Below are 5,959 nucleotides of genomic sequence, written 5' to 3' on the forward strand. Positions count from 1 at the left end.
TTTTTATTTTCAATGAAAATGAAAACAAAAATTAGAGAAACCAAATAGGGACAGTGATATGATGTTAGTCAAGAAAATTGTACGCTCAAAGTGCAATCAGTTCTCATAACATGTAGAATTAACTAATTAAGTATTAATAGAACTCTCCTGGCCGGTATTTCTGAAAACTTCCTTTTCGTCCATTGTTATATTATATTGATATTAGTGTAATGCAAAATTTATTTTAATAAGTTAAATAATTTTATATTTAGTTGATCAAAGTTGAATATATTAAATACTTAATTAAAATTATTGATATTTATAATAGTTCCCGGTCCAGGTTCATCTCCTGGTCATCGATTTAAGCTACTAGAGTACCCCAGGAGGGTGAGGGCCAACCTAGGCCTCTACCTTGATCTATGCTTGTGAGTGGGTCTCATTTTATATATTTTCTCTGTTTAAGCACTTAGCTAAACCTTTCTAGGAGTGACACAGTGCCTTCCAATTTTATAAGAGATCATGGTAACTCCTACAGCACAAGGATATAGGGCTAAATTAACCCTAAACATAGTAAACATAGATTGCGATGAAAGAGGGTAATTTTGTATATTTTTTTAAATATTAACTATATTTCCTTTGATATTATTCTAAATAAATAATTTATATTTTAATAAATTAAAATTATTATAATAACAAAAAGAAAAGTACTCATCATACATTAATTGATATATATTAGAATGTATATATATATATGTACAATTTCAAAAAAGAGAAATTAATTTTTATTAAAGAGATAATGATGGAGGAGCATGAACCAAAGGTTCAACTACTAGAGCTATGACAAGGAGGTTACTTGAAGATTTGACTGCTTTAGAGCTTAGTGAGCCCGATGGGCTTAGTGGGCCCGATGGGCTTGGTAGTGTAACATCCTAAATTTTATAACTATTTATCTATGTGTTTCTACAAATTATTATATATATTAAATACTATGTAAGTTAATGTGAATGAAATTTATGTAGCATTATTTAACCAGATTTTCTAAATTCACTAACATTATTTTATTATCTAAATTGACTGTTTCTCGGACAGTGCTGGGAGCACGCTGTAAAATATGAGAAACTCAATTTAAGAAAATTTAAGTAATCTATAACTTAAACAATAATCTATTGAGTGTAGATTAAGAATAAATACAGTTAAGAGAGAAAATCTCTAAATTAAAATTTATAGAAATTCTCTAAGGATTTAACAAGAAAAAGTTATTCTGCTAAAACCTTAAGCTAGAAAATTATGGAAAAATGTTCAAAAGGATATAAAAATGTTATCATCAATATAGTATGCTTGGAATAATTAATAAAAATGTATAGTTAGGAGAAATTAAAATACAAGTCTCAACCAATCAAATTATGACATATAAGCAAATCCTAAATTATTTATTTAATATTAATTAACATAATTAAGAGATGATCAAGAGACAAAAGTTTGTATTTTTAATGGTCAAGATTCTAATGATGATATTAGTTTCTCAAAATTATAATTAATTTGTAAGATATTATAATAATTCTACAATATTCTAGAAAGTTCTACAAAACTCTCCAAAGTACATATCTAATTACCAAATAATTAAATGGGTTGGAAGCTTAACTTTTAAGATATTCAAATAACTCAAGAAAGTTCTACAAAATTCTACATAATAAGAAATCTAGAATGGATTAGATGCTTAACCATTAAGATATTTAAATAATTTTACAAAATTCTAGGATGTTCTATAAATTTCTACAAAAGAAAAGGGACACATAATCACCATGTTATTAAAATGAATTGAAAACTTAATCATTAAGATAACTAAATAACTCTACAAAATTCTAGAAAGTGGACATCTCATCACCAAATTATTAAATAAATTAGAAACTTAACCATTAAGATACTTAAATAATTCAAGGAAATTCTAGAAAGTCCTATAAATATCTACAAAATGGACACCTAATCACTATGTTATAAAATATCTTAGGAAATATCAAGAAAAATCTACACATCTAGAATATTGGAGAATGGAGGTGGAGACTAGTATAAATAGGAGAAACCACACACCAAAAAGCTCACCAACAACCCTTAACAACTAGACATAAACCAATTCCAAGAAACACCCAAAAATACTCCATCTTTTCCACAACCAAGGAGTAAAACAAGGAGTAAACAACTAAAATTTCAAGAAAAGGGGAAGAAAGGAAGAAGATAAGAGGAAGAGAAAGAAGTAGGAGAAGAAGAAATCAAGGAAATTAGGAAAAAGCTAGCAAGCTTGGAGAAATAGGTATGGGTTAGATGTTTAATTTTATTCATGTCTATATAATGGTAGAATAAATATTGATCTTTACTTATAAGTTTTGATGCATGGAACCTTAGGTTATTTGATATGGTTTTTGATTGTACTTTTTGATAAATTTGAAGTTTTAAAGTTGAATCTTGAAATGGTTGATTGTTTATGATTGAATGTTTCTATTGAAGTTGTTTGAATTGTATTTGAAGAGTTTGATTGAGAATAGTTTTTGAAGTGATAGATTAATAGTAATGCATATTGCATATTGCATAATGTCATTTTGAGTCAAAAGATTTTTGGGGGGAAAAGAAAAGAATTTCAAGAAAATAAATATTTGAGAAATGAATTTTGTACTAAGGATATTTGATAGAAAAAGAACAAGTTTTGTAATTTTGAAATGATACTTTTTATGTGAATTCTTTTCTTTATGTTTACTATCCGAAACATTGGTGGCAAGAGATTGATTGAGAATTGTGATAGTGGGTACTGTCAAGGACAGTTGGCAGTACTAGATGGATCAAGAAAAGGATAAAGTGAGAGAGAGTTTGATATGGTTGTGAAAGTATGACTGAGGTATTTGTTTTATGCTACCAATGTCAGAAGATAGTAAACGGGGTTTGAGTAGAATGGGTAAGACGGGACCTCTGGTCTGGGGGATAAACCTTTGGTCTAGGGAGTGTTTGGGCATGGGCAATCCCATAGATGGCCAGTCTTTATTGATTCTGTGTCGTGGTAGCCTGCCGGGTGCACTAACACTCTGACTACTGTCTACTTGTTCGCGTTTAGTGAGGCATTGCCGAATCACTGGACAGAGTGATGTTAAGCTCTAGCTTCACTAAACACTCAAAAGGGAAAATCTCCATGGAGTATTGAGTCACAAATTATTTTTAAAAGTATATTTTCAGTCAAAATCTGCATCTCATTCTCATAAGCATATTGCATTATTTGGACTATTATCAATTTTTTATGTATATTGATAATTGTATGAACTTATTATGCACTTGTCTGATTTGTTTGTGTGAGATGTGAATGAAATTAAATGTCTAACCCCATAAATATTTTTAAACCCAGATATTGGAGATCTCATAATGCAGAAAAATTGGATGTGCAGTTAGAAGGTCAGATGCAAAAATCCAGAGCATAGGATGGGGGGTTTTATTTTACTAAGTTGTTATAAAATGGTTTGTAATATCTAGTAACTTGTATTTAATAAATTTGTTTTCAATATAAATTTCTTCATTTGTTTAAGCATCTTTTCTACAAAATTATACTAATAATATAAATATTATTAACCATAAATAATTAGTTATGATTACCATATGTAATCTGGAAAGGGGGTTACAGGTAGGCCTAGGGTACTCTTCACTTTGGTTTTGCATAGATGACCACCTTTATTACATGATGAGTAGTATAGGATTTTATATTGTTTGGTCTTGTATTATGGACCTTAGTATAGGACTTTTGGGCTTTAGGCTTATTGGGCATAGTTTTGGGCTTCATGGGTCTTTGGGCTTTTGGTACCCAATATTGGGCTCATTTTAATTCTTATAATTTTTCATTTACATTGTATTTAGGCCATTAGATTAGGCATTTAAAGGGAATACATATTAGGTGTGGATGTTAAGATGTTAATTACATTTAGGAGTCATTAGAGTTGCATTTGAGTCACATGTTTTGTGCTAAGGGTGGCTGCACATGTGACTAATCAAATGAATCTTAAATGCCTCTTAAATGTAATTAAACATCTAGAAGGGGACGGTCACATGGAGACACATGGCTAGGATTTGCAATTTGAATTCAAAATTCAAAATTTGAATTTAAAAATTGGCGCCAACATGTGCACTCAAGTGTGGCGCCAATTCCCTTGGATCCGTGGCCTATATATGCATGTTCCCTCTCAATTGTACACACTTTGAATCATATTAGAGATTTCTCAAAATTCATTCAGCCAAGTATCTCTCAAAGTCTCTTTCAAAAGTCCATAGCCTTAACCTTAGGAATTCTAAGTTCTAAGCTTAGTCCGTGGGAAATCCTTTGAGTTTCTTGCTAGGATATACTTCCATCTTAGCCTAGAGATTCATCCGACTCTTGTTCTCAACTCACATAGCATTCTAGATTCGTTGATCAAGGAAGAAGATCCGCTTAGTGGAGAAGGAAAAGGAAGAACAAGCTTCACTTCACTTGTAACGACCCGACTGGTCACTATACATAGCACAACACACCAGAATAGCATACAGAAAAGAACAAGTATATACATATGGTGTCTAGAATATATATATATATACAAGTTCCAAATCTGGCTAGAGTTAGAATGTACAAAATACATCCAACAATGCTACACTAAGTAGCTAAATACAACAACAAAAATAAACGTCATCTGCCAGCTGCAGACTCTCCTCAGCACACCAACCTAACCCTGCTCTGCTCCCATACATAGTATGATCATCGCAGTCCAAACCACATGGAAACAACAAAGGGTAAGCTAGTGAAAAGAATCGACATACATATATAAATATATGAATGGTAAACAACTACAGTTATCAGCACATCAACCAACTTAACAACATCAGCTTAATATATATAACAGCACACATCTCACATCATTCAGCAATAACAGCAGTAAACGACAGTACACAGCGGTAAACAGAAGTAAACACACAATGCGTCGTCACGCATATAAGTTAGTATTGTCGCTTGTAAGCGGTATAACTCGACCTGGCCCCTATACCGTGGTCGCTTTGTACACGTGTGCCTCGACCTTGCCCACACACGAGACCACTAAGAATCTAGAGGAGAACAGCAAGTTACCACTCCAAGGGTCAGCTTTCCAGGGAGGGTTTTCAACAAATTGGGCTCGAAGATGATGGAGAAGGTGAGGAGGAGTGATAGTTGACTTCTCCTTAGCTACTCCTTAAACTCGGATCTTCTTCAAAGGAGATTGAACACGAAATGATGAACCAAAGAAGGAGGAAGTATCATGGATGGAAAAGGCTTAAGCCTTGGATGGAAGCATCCAAGCTTAAGGTGCAAGGGAAAGCTCACTTCAAAGAGGAGGAAAACCTAGTAGGGTTCCTAAGGTGAAGCTTTCTCTCATGGTGACTCTTGAACGAAATTTGGCTGAATAAGCTCTCAAATTTCATTATTCTCAAAAGTGAATACAAAAGGTGAAAGAAAGGCTTAAGTATGTACGGAATTGTGACCCATAGGTGCCTAAACTAAAGCCTCACAAATTGGCGCCTAAAGTTTGAATTCAAATTTGAAATTTGAATTCAAACTTTGGTGCACATGTGTAAGTCCGAAAATTTAGGTACCAAGGTGCATTTAGGTTTGATTTGAAACTTATTTAGGGTTAATTTGAGTGGCACATGTTCAGCCACCCATGGTGCTAAACATGTGACTCAAATGTAACTTAAATGACTTCCAAATTAAACCTAATTTAACCTAATTAGCATACTTTAGTATTCCTTGTATTTTCCTATTCTAATGACCTAATTACATTGGTCAAACAATTACAATGGAAAGGAAAAATTACAAGAATGAAAATGAGCCCGATATTGGGTACCAAAAAGCCCAAAGGCCCACAAAGCCCAAAAACAGGCCCAATAAGCCTATGGCCAAAAAATGCTAATCTATATGGTCCAAAATACAAGACCAAAATATGTGAAA

General features: G+C 32.6%; 1 long non-coding RNA gene across 1 annotated transcript; it reads left to right on the forward strand.

The window, feature by feature from the left end:
- The first annotated feature begins 226 nt into the window (after window positions 1–226).
- On the forward strand, window positions 227–3,524 carry LOC145950216 (uncharacterized). The gene is made up of 2 exons (XR_014428324.1): window positions 227–2,287; window positions 3,365–3,524. It is a non-coding gene; the product is annotated as an uncharacterized LOC145950216 (long non-coding RNA).
- The last annotated feature ends 2,435 nt before the right edge of the window (window positions 3,525–5,959 follow it).

This window comes from Cajanus cajan, chromosome 1 (genome assembly GCF_000230855.2).
Source record: "Cajanus cajan strain Asha chromosome 1, NIPB_CcT2T_4, whole genome shotgun sequence".
Lineage (NCBI taxonomy): Eukaryota > Viridiplantae > Streptophyta > Magnoliopsida > Fabales > Fabaceae > Cajanus > Cajanus cajan.